The sequence below is a fragment of the Dermochelys coriacea genome, chromosome 4 (genome assembly GCF_009764565.3).
Source record: "Dermochelys coriacea isolate rDerCor1 chromosome 4, rDerCor1.pri.v4, whole genome shotgun sequence".
NCBI lineage: Eukaryota > Metazoa > Chordata > Testudines > Dermochelyidae > Dermochelys > Dermochelys coriacea.
In genome coordinates this window covers 133,712,154-133,730,353 of record NC_050071.1, presented here as the reverse complement: position 1 = coordinate 133,730,353, position 18,200 = coordinate 133,712,154, and positions in this window count along the sequence as shown.

The following is an 18,200-nucleotide window of genomic DNA, read 5'->3' as shown; positions in this document are numbered from 1 at the left end:
CCAATATATTTTTTCTGAGACAGGGCGACCACATCAGCACACAGTAATCAAGGTGTGAGCATACCATGGATTTATATAGAGGCAATATGATATTTTCTGTCTTATTATCTAACCCTTTCTTAATGATTCCCAACATTCTGCTAACTTTTTTGACTGCCACTGCACATTGAGTGGATGTTTTCAGAGAACTATCCACAATGACTCCAAGATCTCTTTCTTGAATGATAAGTTAAAAATCATTGTTTTGTTTTTTTCCCCCTTACTCAGGGAGTTTGCAAACTAGCCAAAGAATGTATACATATCTATGTCATCTACATCTGTAGACATAGACAGTTATGTGTTTGGGGCACTATAAAGTCATACCTCCTTGGTGATATGACACCATCCCTCCTGAGCTCTGTGATGACAGTTGCTCTATCCTTTCAATTCACAAAGCCATGCTATTCCTTTACACTTGGGTGCTCCTGGAGGAGGCAGAGAGATATTGCATGCTTGCATGAGTCTGCCAGCCAGAAAAGATGTATATAGTGGTGTTGTAGCTATGTCAGTCCCAGGATACTAGAGAGACAAGGTGGGTGAGGTAATATTTTTTATCGGACCAACTTCTAACTTCTGTTGGTGAGAGAGACCAGCTTTTGAACTTCCAGTTCTGAAGATGTCAGAGACCACCTTCCTGGGTCACACCAGCTAATGAAGAGTTCCTGGTGAAGGAAAATCAGATGAGGGAATGGGTGGGAACAGAGGTTGAAGTGGCACAAATCAACAGCAATAGCCCTTCTGCCAGAGGAGTTCCCCAAAAGTGGGTTGGTGCCAGCCTGGTAGTATGGTAGGGCAGGGGAGGAAAGGGGGCTGTAGCATGGGACCATCCTATAGCCTCTTCTGGTGGGACACCGGTACAGTCCAAATGGAGCTTAAAGCTGCCAGCACCCTGGTGTGACCCCTTACGGATAGACAGATGGACATACTGCCTGCCCTTCGTCCACCACACACACACCAAATGTGCAGCCAGAGACAACACATAACTCTTGATGGTGGGGGCACAATTTAAAGGCTCGGGGAGGAGGGACATGACTGCCCTATGTGTCGCCTCTGGGAGGTGGAGAGACATGGGGAAAGTTGAAACTTGCCACTGACTTTGGCTAGACTTTCGCTGGCAGCTGGTGCAGAGCCGTTCACAGGTGAGAAGCCCCATCCCGCAGGGTGGCTGGCCAGCGGGCTGGCTGGGGGGAGGCGGGCAAGGCTGCAGCTGGGAGCTGTTTTGCCTGTGGGTATAAGCCTGGGAGCAGTGATGGAAGAGATCCCAACCCGGGGAGGGAGAGGAGTTGGAGGGGAGCTCAGCATGGACTGTGGTCCTGTTAGACCGCCTGTTTCATTCCCAGGTGGAGAACACAGAGAGGGGAAGGCGCTGAGTTGTTAGGAGTCAAGAGGGACTCATCCCACACAGCCCACTGTACCTAGTGATGGCAGGGAACTGGGTGGGTTCTGCTCTCAGCACTCCAGGGAGCAGGGTCAACTGGAAGGCAGAAATCTGGGGGGTGGGGGGGCATGAGACCCAGCCTGACCCCTCTCCCCGCATGCATTGCCTCTTGGCAGCAAGCTTTTCTATGAGAACAGTAGGAGAATTTAACCCTGTGGTTGACCTGCAGTTGCAGATAGACCACTGCCTGGGACTGTATTCTAAGATGAGGTGGGCTATGCCATGTAAAGTGAGAATCGAGTACTCTCCTGGATTACACCCTTTGCAGTCACAGTGAAGTAAGAGGGGATACCCTGGATATAACTGAGGTCGAAAATCAGTCTGGAATTTACCCATTACAATTATTACATTATGTTGAGTTTGAATTAGTAGAATAACCTGAACTGGATTTCTATGCCCCTAATTATGGGGCTGCTGCTGTGATTAGCTTTCCCAGGAAGTTGTTTGATACATTTTTCCTTTAAGAACTGGGGAAGAGGTGCAATACATATATAGCTCGCAAAGGGCCCTCATTTTGAGCCATATCACTCATTGCAGTCTCAAAGTTAGCTACATTCCAAAAAAATGAAGCATCCTCTTGCTTTACGTGTTGAAAATCAGTTGTACGAGAAATAAAGAATCATGAATTAGCTTATAGGAAGAATGATTGGCTCCGAAGGAATCAATCCCACAGCATTTTAAAATGGCATAAATAATTTTTTTGTGTTACCCATCACACAACTCCTCCTCTCCATTGGCAGGTTTGAGAAGTGCAGCAATATGGTAGAGAGAACAAAAAAGCAAGTGTTTTCTTATATAGGCGCCTATTACCTCCCACCCCTGTCCTATTTTTTCACAGTTGCTGTCTGGTAACCCTACTATTGTACTAAACTAACCAAAGCTGACCCCTGGGCGGGGGGTCGGGGTGAGTAGGGGTGCTACTCGTTGCCTGGGGGCATCTGCTGCTTGCAGCTCATTTGCATGACACCTCCCGTAAAGTGACCCCTTCCCTGGGTGCATATAGGGCTTGGGCAGGCTGTACCTGCTGCAGGGAGCATCACATCAGAGCGAAACCAGACTCAACGGCTTCCTGCCAGAGATACGAAGAATACGAGAAAGGAGTGAGAAACCACAGCCGTCCCCCAATGACTTATCCCCAGCACTGAATGGGCTGTGATTGCTCTTGAGAAAGCATTGTGCCTTGCCAGCACCCACCACCCCGGCTCAGCGGGTGCCCCCCAAGCAGTGCACCTGGGACTGACTAAGCAGAAGCAAGACAGTCTCTTTGGGACTGGCGCCCCTGCTCTTGCCACTGCCTGAATGGCAGGGTCTCCGGCGCAGGGAGGAAATGGACTACCCAGCAGGGACAGACAAATTGGAGTCCCTTCCTCTTCTATCGATCCAGTTTCTTATATGGGTGCCTGTTACCCGGGGAGCATCTGAGCACCTCCCAGAGAGGAGAGTGCAAGGAAGAGACTGGGGGGAGGGATAACTCAGTGGTTTGAGCATTGGCCTGCTAAACCCAAGGTTGTGAGTTCAATCCTTGAGGGGGCCATTTAGGGATCTGTGGCAAAAATTGGGGATTGGTCCTGCTTTGAGCAGGGGGTTGGACTAGATGACCTCCTGAGGTCCCTTCCAACCCTGATATTCTATGAGTCTATGAGTCAAGATCTCAACTCTCAAGTACCAAGATTATCTCCTCTGTTCACTGGGGATGATAAGAAAAATATCTACTTACACTCACAGAAAAGTTTCATAGATTCATAGATACTAAGGTCAGAAGGGACCATTCTGATCATCTAGTCCGACCTCCTGCGCAGCACAGGCCACAAAATCTCACCCACCCACTCCTACGAAAAACCTCACCTATGTCTGAAAATCCTCACCTATTCTCTTGCCGGCCTCGCTCCGGGGGGGAGGGGGGGAGGGGAATCGTTGTCATGGACCAACGCGTCATAAGCTGCCATGAGAACCTTGGCGTAAACTTTCACCGTGTCGAGAAGCTCCTGCTCTTTGGAATGGGTTTATTTCCTTCCTCAGGTCGGTGATCTCCTCCCCCAGCATCTGGGCCATTTCCTTAAAGTCCTGCTGCAGCATGGCCTCCTGCCTTCAGCTTGCTCTCCAGCACCCGCTCTGCCTCCTGCCAGGCACTGGCCAGCTCCTCCGCCACCTTGGCCTCCAGCTGCTTCACGTTCTCCTGGTCGCTGCGCTCCTGGTCCTTCAGCAGCTGCTCCGTCTGCAGCCGCTTCTCCTCCACCGCCTTCCATTGCTGCTCCAGCATATCCACCTCCTGCCTCTGGGCTTTTGGAAAAGCAGGTGACAATTAAAACGCAAGCCAGGCTGCAGCTTCCCCGGACCCTTGCAGGCTAAATATCAGAGAGAAAGCGTCATGGGGCACCACTACCCGACCCACAGCACATGGGCAAGGCTGTACTGCCAGCTGTGTGCCCCTCACACAGCTATTGACACAATGGGGAATATGCGGGTACATCCCTGCAGCGCCAGCAAGCCGATGGAGCTCCAGGGATGATGGAGAGGGCTCTGGCCCTGGATAACTTTCAAAAGCACTTCGTATTTGCCTTAATCTGCTTGTCTGGAAGCCCCTTTCCCTTCCCCGGGAGCAGAGGTTGGCCAGTGCTGAGCCATTTGGAAACTCCTGCCTTAAATATGTTAGCATTAAATAAATGAAGGTTGGAAACAGGATATATTGATTTAAATCAAGGCTATTTAAATCATGATTTAAATCATCAAGTGGAAAGCCTGGATTTAAATCATCGATTTTAATCAACTTTTCCATTTGTACTTGTTATTTTCTAAAGAAAGGTACATTTTCATAGGATGATATGGCTATTAAAATATCTTGATCTATAACTAAATAGAGCCTTTACACCAGATTTGGTATACCTTTTTGCTACCTAGGAGGATGCATTATAATGATATACATTTATTTAAGTAATTATATAGTTTATTTTTTTTCAGATTGATATTAATTGTACCTTTTTAGTATGTTAGAAAATGGTGAGTGATATATTGCTTATTTACTAGATAATTACCTTTTTGCACAAGAATTGTATCACACTGCATTAGGATGGTAACTGGAATATAATTAAATACACAAAACAGCATATAACATTTATTTTTATTAAACAAAATGGACCCCTAATAGAGCACATGACCTGATTTGCCATATTTATAAAGATTGAAAAGCAGCTTTTAACTCAAGGGTTTTGGTAGATGTTCATGGATTCTACATTTTTTTTATTTAAATGATTTAAGAGATTATAATAACTTTAGGCTTTAACATATTGTGTCTTAAATTCAGATTTCATTTTAAACTGGTTATTTTTAAAAAAGAAAAATCTATTTAAGTAAAAAATCTGATTTATTTGAATTTTTTAGGAACATGATGATGATGATGATTATGATGGTTAGAAAAGCAATTTGTGATCTTTAAAAATAAAAGCCACTTGTGATGAATCACTGAAGGAGTGGAAAGTTAGTTAGAAGGTCAGAACAGAATCTTCCATCATTACTTGGATTACAATAGCACCTATAATGACAGGTTTCAGAGTAGCAGCCGTGTTAGTCTGTATTCGCAAAAAGAAAAGGAGTACTTGTGGCACTTTAGAGACTAACAAATTTATTTGAGCATAAGCTTTCGTGAGCTACAGCTCACTTCATAGCACCTATAGGCCTCACTGAAGATCAAGGCCCCATTGTGCTACGCTATAAATACCTTTCAATCCAAATAGACAGGACAGCCTAAGGGAAACAATCACAAACAGGTCAGTGACAAAGCTGAGGCTAGAAAACTGGTGTCTCGGTTCCCATGCCAAAGACCTATACACCAGACACCACTTCCTTTCACATACCTAACACCCAGAAAACAATTCACAAGTGTATATTACATTGATTTCTGCCTTTCTGACCAATAGAGCAATAACCACTGTCTGTGTTTACAAGCATTAGCCTTGCCTACCACACAGAAAATTTGGTTAGAAGCCATTATTTCTGTATTAAACAGTGACAGCTGGAAGTAATAACTCACTGCAATGTACACCAACTTAATTCTATTACCTGGGGTCAGAAGCAAACAGCTACTGCATGTTTTCCGTGCTGTGGATATCTGTAATATGCTAGAGAGAGAGATTAACTGCATTTGGCGAAAGTTCAGGAAAAGGTAAACCAAGGAAATAGGCAGGGCCAGGAGATTAAAGGAAAATGCTTTTCACACAACAACATTTTATTAGATGTTCTCAACTTTCATTAGAGTCTTTGTCCCATTGTCTCCTTCCCCATCTACCCAACTATCTTGGCAACAATAACAGACTTTGACAGGTGCAAGGATAAAACCCACCTTTCCGAGAAAAACAATTGATACTTTTGAAAGTATCTCATCAAACTCCATAGCAGAGCCTGAATACACAAACACGAAAGTGCAGCCCTCTGTGATCAATGTTTTTTGCACCCATAGAAGATTTACTCAGTGTTCCTTTTCACACTAAAAAGGCTGCTTTCAATCTTCAGAATGCCATGAAAATAAAGCTATACTTACCATCAAAATAGAATTAGGGTCAGACTCTGCCCTTGGATACAGCTGATGTGTATGTGCATCTAAGGCAATGTTTGGCCTTTCATTAGTAAGTTTCTGATGGCATAGCTACGTGATCCAAGAAGAAGGAAGAAACAGTTACTAACCTTTCCCTAATTGCTGTTGTTCAAGATGATGTGTTGCTCATGTGCATTCCACATTAGGTGTGCATGTTTCATGTGGTGCCACACATTTATTTGCCAGTATAAAGGGCACCGCCCCCTATCAGTTTCTTCTTGCCTGCTAACTGACAGAGGGGCAGGAGGGTGGGTCATGGAATGGACATGAACAACACATCTCAATGAACAACAGGAATGGAAAGGTTAGTAACCATTTTTTAGTTCTTCAGGTGCTTGCTCTTGTCCATTCTACGTTAGGTGACTCACAAGAAGTACCCAAGGAGTAGGACTCAGAGTTCATGGACATACGAATTGCAACACTGCTCTTCCGAACTTGCCATAATCTCTGGCCTGCTGGGAAATGGCATAGTGGGAGGAGAAGGTACGTATTAACGACCAGGTTGCAGCTCTGCAGATGTCTTGAATCATGATCTGGGCCAGAAACGCCTCTAAAGAGGCCTGAGCTCTTGTCAAATGAACAGTCAAGATAGCAGGAGGTGGAATGTTCACATGCTTTTAGCACGCCTGAATACAGGAGGTTATCCAGGATGAGATTTTCTGGACTGAAATTGGCAGGCCTTTCATCTTCTCTACTAGTGCCATGAAGAATTGTGTAGATCTATGGAACAGCTTAGTCATCTCAATGTAGCAGGTTAGGGCACGTCTGACATTTAATGAGTGAAGTCACTGCTGTTCTGAATTTCTGTGAGGTTTTGGGAAGAAAATTGGCAGGAAAATGGCTTGGTTACTAATGAACTGCGAGACTACCTTTGGAAGGAAGGCCAAGTGGGGGAACAGCTGAACCTTGTCCTTGAAAAATACCAGGTATGGTGGTTTTGATGTAAGGGCCCTGATTTCTGAGACCCTTCTGGCTGAGGTAATCACCACCAGGAAGGAAAACTTCCAGGAGAGAAATAGTAGAGGGCACAATGCTAGCGGCTCAAAGGGCGGGTCCATGAGTCTTGATAGGATCAGGTTTAAATCCCATGGGAGAATCGGCTTGAAAATCTCAGAGTAAAGTCTCTCTAGCCCTTTAAGAAAATGGATGGACATGTCATGTGAGAAGACTGACCTTCTGCTCACTGGCACGTGGAAGGCTGAGATTGTTGCTAGGTGTACCTTGATAGATGTGAGGGTCAGAACTTGTTGATTTAGGTGAAGCAGGTATTTGAGTATAGACTGAATGGAAGACCGAGTAGGTGAAAGACCTCAGTAGGATTACCATATCAAAAAATGCCTCTTCTTGGCCAGGTACGTAGCCCAAATAGACAGCTTCCTACTACCTAGCAAGAACTGGAAGACTTGTTCTGAACAGGCCTGGTTCCCCAGGTTCAATCATGGAGCTACCACGTAGTCAGGTGAAGGGCCCCAAGGTTTGGATGGAGTAAATGGCTGTGGTATTGTGAGATTAAGTCCACACAGAGTGGGAGAAGTAGCAGGGGCACTGCCAACAAGTCTAGCAGCTTGCCAAACCAGCATTAGCTTGGCCACACCAAAGCTAAAAGAATAACCTCACCTTGTCGCACTTGATTTTTAGAAAGACCCTGAGCACCAAAGGAATTGTAGAATAGGAGCTCTGACCATCGAAGCAGGAAGACATCTGAAAGGGAGCCCATGCTGAGGCAATACTATATAACTCCAATATACTCCCCTTCTTCCTGCACCTTAGCTCTATTCTTTGCTTAAGCACAGGCTGCTGTCTTTTCAGGACTTTTCAGAAAACATTACAAAGCTTTAATCCTCAGGACTTTTGTATGTAAAACCCTGATAAGTAGGTGTCAGTAGTTCCCAGGCAACTTCAAAGAGAGAGTACCATACAGATTCTTAGTAAATAAATGTTTAACTCACACAAAAGCATTGTAAATTGTATCTGGAATATCATGAACAACTTTAAACAAAAGCGGCTAGTCAGTAAATCTACTATTGTTCCTTATCCAAACTTCCCCAGTTTCTCGCTGTTACATATATTTATATATAAGGTTCCAACTTAACATGTATGCTTCTGTTCTGTATCATGCCCATCAAAGCACATTCTCTTCTGATCCTCTCTCAGAAATCATCTCTCAGTCTTTCTAGTGGAGCCATAATACATACTGTGTGTCACCAGCACTCTTCAGAGCTTAGCAGAATGGCAGCAGCTCTGTTCTTACAAACACTTCAGAACCCTGTCAGTAAACAGAGAGTCTAGGGAGTTCCACAGCTAAAAGCATTCTAATGCTTGGCTTAGTAGCTGACTTGTCCACAGTTGCTGGTGTTAACCAATATATGCTGACAAGCATATATCATGTGAATAATATACATTTTCCAGACCATATATATATTAGCATGCAATAAGCATAAATAGTATTAAGCACAACTATAATAGCATTTATACAGCCTAAACTGGCCTATGCTTTTTTATACAACTCTGTTCAGTAACGCTAAGTATCCCATAACTCCTACCATTTACTGAAGTGAGTTTTTGAATTGGGCAAATATGGAAGCTATCAAGACCAGGATAGATGTGTGCTTTACCGCAGCACCAGGAAGGGAGTTATTCTCACTGCCCAGTACTGGAATGTCCCAAAGGGAGAGGATAAGACATGAATGTTCTATCCTAGTACAAACCTAGGAGTGGCCTTGTCATAAATCTAAAGAGAAGGGTAAACACCTTTAAATCCCTCCTGGCCAGAGGAAAAACCCTTTCACCTGTAAAGGGTTAAGAAGCTAGGAAACCTCGCTGGCACCTGACCAAAATGACCAATGAGGAGACAAGATACTTTCAAAGCTGGAGGGTGGGGGAGAAACAAAGGTTCTCTCTGTCTGTGTGATGCTTTTGCCGGGAACAGAAAAGGAATGGAGTCTTAGAACTTAGTAAGCAATCTAGCTAGATATGCGTTAGATTCTGTTTTGTTTAAATGGCTGATAAAATAAGTTGTGCTGAATGGAATGTATATTCCAGTTTTTGTGTCTTTTTGTAACTTAAGGTTTGGCCTAGAGGGATTCTCTATGTTTTGAATCTGATTACCCTGTAAGGTATTTACCATCCTGATTTTACAGAGGTGATTCTTTTACTTTTTCTTCTATTAAAATTCTTCTTTTAAGAACCTGATTGCTTTTTCATTGTTCTTAAGATCCAAGGGTTTGGGTCTGTGTTCATCGAAGCAAATTGGTGAGGATTTTTATCAAGCTTTCCTCACGAAAGGGGGTGTAGGGTTTTGCAGGATTTTGGGGGGAAAGACATTTCCAAGTGGGCTCTTTCCCTGTTATATATTTGTTAGACGGTTGGTGGTGGCAGCAATAAAGTCCAAGGGCAAAAGGTAAACTAGTTTGTACCTTGGGGACGTTTTAACCTAAGCTGATAAAAATAAGCTTAGGGGTTTTTTCATGCAGGTCCCCACATCTGTACCCTAGAGTTCAGAATGGGGAAGGAACCTTGACAGGCCTGCACACCCATTGGTGCCTAGTATGCATGTGTTCAAAACAAAGAGATAACGGTATCCAGGGGCAGCTCTACCAATTTTGCCGCCCCAAGAAGTTGCTACCGAATTGCTGCCGCATGACACGGACTGCTGCCCCATTCTCAGTGACTCCCCAAGCACCTGCTTGGAAACCTAATGCCTGGAGCTGGCCCTGATGGTATCAGAGAAAAAAGGTAGAAAGCTGATTGATTGCATCTAGTTTCAGAGGATGTACAAAATACCTTTTACTTGTAAACAGGTAAAAGGTATAAAAAGATGGGTCTGGGGTGTTACTTGGGGAACATACCTTCTGCATAAGATTAATGTAACAATGCTGCAAGAGACAGCTTCCTGGAGACTGGTATTATATAGAACCTTTCTCCTGCACCATATTATTATTGACTTATACTAATTAATCTGACTGGCATTGGTTAGGTCTCTTGAATATATTTCATAACAAACCAAAGTGTGGTTATGCAATTGACTATACAATTTCTCAACACTGGTGAAACAAAAATCTGTAACCGGTATTCAAAGTGGTACGGATATTGGGATCAGCATACAAAAACCTACTCTTTTGATTTTTAAGGCTCTCAATTCTGTGGGGCACTATCTTTTTCCCCAATAAGTCTAGTTAAGTCAAGTATGTCCAGACCCTCATTTCATTCAGCTCTGTCCCAGTTCTCTCTTTAACTGAGACAGAAACCCAGTTTAAAGCAGTTAGCTAATATTTAAATGCAAGTTCCACAAGATGTGTAGCATCTAGAGGAGACAACTACCCCTCTCCAAACTCTCTCTCCAGGTCCACAAAACATAGTCAATAGACCAAACCTTATCCTAATATAGGACTTCCCTAGTAAGTAAAGCTGGAATAACACTAACCTGTATCCAAAGTGGTAGAAGCATTGGGAACCAGCCCTCTCAGCAGACACCTCTTAAACTACAGGACTGTCTTTAACTCCTATATTTATAACCTCTCCCCTGCCCCGCAGTGCTCTGATTGGCTCAGCTATTATATGGTGAATACCTGTGGGACCTTACTATATAGCTTTGCAGCTACTGAGCATGTCCAGTAACTGCCACACCCTACTTCTGGATGTTTCTGGGCTTTTCTAGCTGAGTTGCCCTGACATGCACTCTGCATATGTGCAGAGAGACAATAATATTCCAGCTAAAGTCCAGTCTCCAGCACACTGCTTCTCACCCTTTCTTTGGGTCAAGCAAAGTCAAATGCTGCTGTATAAAGCATAGTGTTGAAGTATAAAGCATATGGGCTATACACAGAAAGAGAAAAGATGGCCTGGTGACTAAAGCTGTGGAGTAAGAGGTAGGATTCCTGGATTCTAGTCCAAGTCATGACAGACTTTGTGTTACTGAGCAAGGCATATAAGCCAGCATTTTGAAACTGGGTTTCCTAAATTTAGCCACCTACATTTACATCAAGAGACTTCATTTCCGGAGGTGCTGAGCATCCTCTGCTCAGGGCCGGATTTACACCTTATGCACCCTAGGCACAGCATCTTCAGTGCCTCCTGCTTACAGCCATGTCTCCTCCCACTGTCACTCCCTCCCCTCCACTGGCCAAGACTGGTCTGGCTTCTGCACCAGTCCCAAGTGGCTCAGGGCCGGGGAGGCAGGTGCTCGAAGTGGGTTAGTGGGAAAAGCAGCTTCCTTACACCATCACTTGCCTGGGAGCATGTGTAACAAAACTAGTTCTGGTGGGACCCAACTGAGAGTGCCAATTCAGGACAAATTGCTTCAAGCAGGGCAGTTACAGCCCAAGGGTGGGGTTTCTATGCACACCAAAGCAAACCAAACCAGCCAAACAGAGAAGACTTTGGTTTTACCCCATTGGCTAACCACAAGTCACACAAGCAATTCTCTTAGACACTCCAGTTTCCCAGTATCATCACCACTGCCACTCGTTATGGGGACAAATGATTATGAAAACCAATACCCCAATAAAAGAAAAAAGGTTCTCTTGATCCCAAAGGATCAAGCCCCAGACCCAGGTCAATATACAAATCAGATCTTACCCACAAATCATGCTGTTGCCAATCCTTTAGAATCTAAAATCTAAAGGTTTATTCATGAAAGGGAAGAAATATAGATGAGAGTTAGAATTGATTAAATGGAATCAATTACATACAGTAATGGCAAAGTTCTTGGTTCAGGCTTGCAGGAGTGATAGAATAAACTGCAGGTTCAAATCAAGTCTCTAGAGAACATCCACAGCTGGGATGGGTCATTCAGTCCTTCGTTCAAAGCTTCAGTGTAGCAAAGTTCCTCCAGAGGTAAGAAACAGGATTGAAGACCAAATGGAGGAGCTGCAGTAGCTTTTTATATTCTCTTGCCATGTGGTCTTTCTTTCTTTGTTCCAAAGACAAGCTGTCCATCACATGGCCTGGAAAAACTTCAGAGTTCTGTCCATAGGCATGTTCCTGCATACCTTGCTGAATTCCAAGGCGTGTCTGCCTTCTCTCAATGGGTCAATTGTATGGCTGATGGTCCTTAATAGGCCATCAAGTAGGCTAGGCAGAGCTGACACCAACTTGCCTGGGGTGTCACCCAGAAGCATAGCATAAGTTTGGAGAAGGGAGGTGCCATTGGGCTGGCAGACCCAGAGGAGGGGGAAGCCAGGAAGGTTGGACTGGACTCAGAAAGGCAGAAAAGTCTAGAAGGAAAGAGACCTTGACTGCTGGCTAGAGAGTCCCTGAACCAGAACACAAAGTAGAGGGTGGACTTGGGTTCCTGTGCCAGCCACTGGGAGTGGTACTATGAGGCAGTAAACAGGATCGTTGAAGAAGAATTTGGAACCCCAGAAGGGGGAAATGCATACAGTGACCTGGCCAGAGGGCTGAGCTTATGGGCCAGAGAGGGGCTGCAGACCCAGGCAGAGAAGTGGAGGATGGTGTGAAACTGCAAGAAGAGGTGTAAATCACACAAGCTATTCCCCAGAGTAACCAGGAGGAGGCGCCATCCTAGTGGTGAGTGGAGAACCCAGCCACAGTTTGGGGAAGAATGTGGGCATGACAGTCACCCCTGATACAAGGGGAGTGTGATTGAAAGTTTGAGACAGTTGCCCTGATATGAGGGGAGTGGGAAAAGCTGTACAAGAGACAGTTGGAGCAAAGGAACAATAAAGCCACTGTGAGCCAGAGGCTTTCTTTGAAGAAGGCAGGTGTACCTTCCCAGGCTGGATCACAGAGTTGCAGCTCCCAGTGAAGGAGGCTGACAAGCAACAAAGGGAGATGCAGGTCCTAATGAGACAGATTCTATAGAACCAGCGGCAACAGTGGGAGGTGCAGAGATACCTCCAGAACTATATGATACAGTTGGTTGAAGAACAGCTCACGACCCTCCAAGAGGTGAGCTGGGACAAGAAAAGAGGTTCCAGAGTCTGGAGACCAGAAGCCCAAGCAAGATATTGTTATACCTGTGGGAGGAGGAGACACCTTAGGAGAACTTGCCCCTATTGGGAAGAGAAGAAGCCTAGTCCTAAAGGAGGGAAAGCAGGAAAGCTCCAATGTGTCCAACCGGCGAAGAAAACAGGAATGGGGGACACTTGTTTCACCTGTGGGGAACCAGGACATATTAGGAGGCAGTGCCCTCACAGACAGAACAGTAGCCCAGAGAAGGAGAGTCCCGGTGGGGGACAAAATCAGAGACAAGCCAGGAGAAAGACCAAGGGTTCTAAAAGGATCAAGCAGGACATTTGGACAATTCTGAAACTATTTTTTCAAAGTTTTTGAGTCTTGAAATTTGTTGAAATGTTTGTCTTGAAATGTTTCAGTTTCAACTAATCAGCATTTTTGGACCAAAAACCATTTTGTTGAAAAATTCCCAACCAGCTTTACCATTTCATCAGTGTGAGGAAGGGGTTCACAAACTGGCTCTTAATAGACCATGTCCATTCTTCCCTTGACGTTTTAAAGGGTGAGCTCTTCTCCTGCCACACATTTGGAAAGGTCTCTGAGGAGGAGTTTAGTACAGAGCAGCATGTTGATTTCATGTGTCAGAAGTGGCAGAGCAATGCAACCTACCATAAATATGTGATCATATGAGATGCACATTGCATGGATCTTTTTGTATTGTGATCCTTCATTTGCCTGCTTTGGTTCATATTCAGTCCTAGCACAGCATATCCAAATTCATTAAAGTCAGTGTAGTGATCTTTTACACCAAGGGTGAATTTGTCTCATACTGTGCTCTTTTGAAATCTAATATGCACAAATTCCTGAAAGTAAACAAAAATACATTGTATACTATTGCTCAATTTTGTAAATTAAGATCAATTGACACATTTTTCCCCTCCCACTTTCATTGAAATCCGTGTAGGAGATGATTACACAAGGAAAGAGTGTTACACAAGATTGCTGCACACCTTGTCTAAATAAAGTCATCATTAAAAAAAATCCTATAAAAATACATTTTCCTTATTGGTATCTGTGCACTGAAGCTAATTAGCATCCATGAACATTTTGATGGGCTTGGAGGTGTATGTACCATCATTTCAAAATCTGAAATGCAGAAATGACAGATTTTAGAAGTAGGAAAGGGCCACTTTTTTCTCCTGTCATTTATGTTAACAGAGATTCTCCTTTAGCTCAGTTACTTTAGCTCAGTTACTAGCTCAGTTTTGAAGCAGCGAGAAACCTAAGTTCTACCTCCTGTGTAGCTGTGAAGTTCTCAGAGACCACAGAGCGGATCACAGTGATGTCCCTGAAGTTCTTAGCTGGCCCATGTATTTGTTGCAATATATGAACCATGTACTGTTCATTTGAGAAGGTGGAAGGATGAATAAAAGTCTGTTGAATAGTTCTGGTGATGCCTAGTTTTTGAATTTAATTACATTTATATACTGGATTTATTTTGCTTGATTAAAATCACCATTTGAGTGCTTGAACCCTGTTTGATAGGATGCTGTACTATATATACAATAACTAAGGCCTTGTCTACACTACCAACTTTTGTTGACAAAACTTATGTTGACACCCAAAAGTCGACAAAACAAAAATCGCCAAAGGGTGTTCACACTTGCTCCCTCTGTCGACAGATGGTGTCCACACTGGGGACACCATCATTGACAGGGTGAGCAGTGCACCATGGGTAGGTATCCCCCAGTGCAGTGTTGTGGGAAGGAAGAGCTGATCACTGCGCATCTTGGGATTCTCTCCCAGTTCTCCCACAGCCCCTTCAGCTGCTGAGAGCAGCACCATGAGTAGCTCTGGGAGCTCTCCCCTGCCCAGGAATGGCAAAGCAGCCTGTCCCCCTGCCCCCGCAGCAGCAGTCTGCCTGCCCCTGTGCTCCTAGCGCAGGGCAGAAGAGGGAGTATTCCAATGATTTGCTCTTTGTTTGTTCCCCAAAGGGAGCAGCCCACAGATACTTCCCAGAGCTTCGAAAGGGGAGGGGCGCCTGCCTGCAGGGCAGCAGAGATCAAAACACTGAGCAGAGCAATCAGGGCAGGCATTGTGGGATACTGGCGGAAGCCAGTTCTATCGACAAAGCAATCAGCAGTGTCTACACTGGCTGTTTGACAGTAAAGGGAGGGGAAAAGACAAAAGTCTCTCATAAGGGTGGATTTTTTTGGTTGCCAAAACTGGGAGTTTTTCGCGACAAAAGTCCCATTGTAGCATGTACACTCTTGCTGTTTTCACAAAAAGAAAAGGAGTACTTGTGGCACCTTAGAGACTAACAAATTTATTAGAGCATAAGCTTTCGTGAGCTACAGCTTGCATCCGATGAAGTGAGCTGTAGCTCACGAAAGCTTATGCTCTAATAAATTTGTTAGTCTCTAAAGTGAGCTGTAGCTCACGAAAGCTTATGCTCTAATAAATTTGTTAGTCTCTAAGGTGCCACAAGTACTCCTTTTCTTTTTGCGAATACAGACTAACACGGCTGCTACTCTGAAATCTTGCTGTTTTGTCGCCAAAGTCAGTTTTTGGCGACAAAACTTGCCAGTGTAGACAAGACCTAAGTGACCAAGGGGTCTGATCCACAGCCCAATGAAGTCAATGGCAATCTTTCCATTGACTGTATTGGGCTTTGGATCAGCCCCTTAAAACACAACAAGAATAACTCTTTTGGACTGTCTCTGTAGAGTGGCAGGTTAAATTACATGTTGCTAGATGATTTTGTTTTGCTGCAAATCATTCACCGAGCATTATGTGTTGTATTAGCTCAAACCTTCAATTTCTTGTTGCTTCTGCGATATGAATTTTTAGGGCCACTCTTATAAATGTAGGTTGGAAAATGTTATTAGACTGCAGTGACCTGTTCAACAGAGTTTGGGGCTGCTGAATAAGAAAGAGGAGCAGATTCTCAGCTCCTGCAAATTGTCATCGCTCTACTGGAACTGTGACAATTTACACCAGCTGAGGATTTGTCCCTGAAAGTAATAGCTCACCTCAACCCTAAGTAGTTTAATCCTTCTTTGAATTTGATGTTTTAATTTTATACATACACAAAAAACAGCTTCAATCATGCAGGCAGTTCCATGCAGGAATTCAACCGAACCCCACCCACACAGATACACCCACACAGAGCTTCTCACGAAATCTGGGCCCACAGCATGTTCCATGTATTTTAAATAATATGGAATGGGTGGGGGTTCTTTACAACTTGCAACAATGTTTTAAAATGTTGAGGGGGTACTTTTCGTACAATACAGAAAATATGTATTTCCACACCCCTGTCCCCCATCCCAGATATGGCTTAACCAGTTGTTGGTGAGGGTTTTTTTTTTTTGTAATAGTTAAAGCCACAATTCAGCAAAGCTCTTAAGCACATGCTTAAGTGTCAGCAACTTCAATCAAAGTTAAACGCATACTTAAGAGCTTCAGTGAATCAGCACCTAAACCTGTTGGTTTGTTGATCATATGGAATCCTAAGACTATTTTTTACCTGCTGTGCCAAGTACAGTACTCTGCAGGTTATATGAGGCACAGCAGGCAAGGGAATGCACATAGAATTGTGTACTAGGAGTGTAGTTTCCTGCCCCAGGCCTTGCCTAATCAATCCTTACCCAGCTATGCTTCAGAATGCGTCACCTGTAGGAAAGCTGGAGGTCAGAGAGGTGCAATAGACTCATCTACACCTGTTTCACCACAGACTCAGAGGTGCCTACATAACACCCATTTTACAATCCCAGTCCAGAATCAGAACACTTGTTTGCCAAATACTTTCAGCAATGGAGAAACAATATTTTGGCAAAAAGAAAAGGAGTACTTGTGGCACCTTAGAGACTAACAAATTTATTTGAGCATAAGCTTTCGTGAGCTACAGCTCACTTCACAGCTGTAGCTCACGAAAGCTTATGCTCAAATAAATTTGTTAGTCTCTAAGGTGCCACAAGTACTCCTTTTCTTTTTGCGAATACAGACTAACACAGCTGCTGCTCTGAATATTTGAGCGGAATGGTTTCCCCGAGCCATTCTCAGGAAGCTGGTGAATCTTGCTAATACTTTGCTACATCTACACTGGCTAACTGGCACAGGTACTTATCTATGTTAACTTCTGGAAATGGCCCACCTTGATTATCACTACAAAAGGTTTTCCTCCTCCCCCCCCCCCCCGTCCTTCCTGCTGGTAATAGCTCATCTTAAGTGATCACTCTCCTTACAGTGTGTATGATAAAATCCATTGTTTCATGTTCTCTGTGTGTGTATATAAATCTCCCCATTGTATTTTCCACCGAATGCATCCGATGAAGTGAGCTGTAGCTCACGAAAGCTTATGCTCTAATAAATTTGTTAGTCTCTAAGGTGCCACAAGTACTCCTTTTCTTTTTTGCGAATACAGACTAACACGGCTGCTACTCTGAAACCTGTTATCTATGTATATGCTCACTCATGTACCCCATATTCATGCCAAGTGCACAAATATACTATGCTGGACATGGGTACAAACTATGTACATGCATATACACATGTCCACATTGCGCTTTTTGGTACACATTTGGCATTAGCATTCAGGGGCACTATCCCAGAGTTGTGTGTGTCATAGGAGACATTCTAGGAACTGCCTTGCAATGTGTTGTTGGTGCTATAGCCATGTTCATAAATTGTCGCTGGCAGTTCCCACTTACCTCTCCCTTCTGCCAACCTTGGTAAAAGACATGACATCTGTGACCGACAGCGTGATTCTGCTCCTGCTCCCTCCTTACGGGACAAATTTGTATGTGTTGGATTACGCAACCGGTGAAAATCTTGGGGAATGGACTTGGACCTTTCTCACAAACTAAAGATGGGTGACCAGGATGGGGGCTGATCCACTGTTGCCCCATGACACAGAGACGCAGAAGGCTGCTGGTGTTGTCACTGTATGTCCATGGGTCGACTGCCACTTCTGGATGAGGAGAACCAGCATGGTGTGATAGGATCACATTACATTGGAAACCTTGGATGCCAACCAGTGGCTGCAGAACCTCAGAAGGAGGAAACAGATGTTTTTGAAGCTCTTTGAGGAGCTGGTCCCAACCCTACAGTGCCAGAACACTCAATTCCAGAGACCTATGTCAATGCAGAAGCAAGGAACTTTTGCCTTGTGGAAGCTGGCAATGCTAGGCAACTATCAATCAGCCACAAAACACTTCA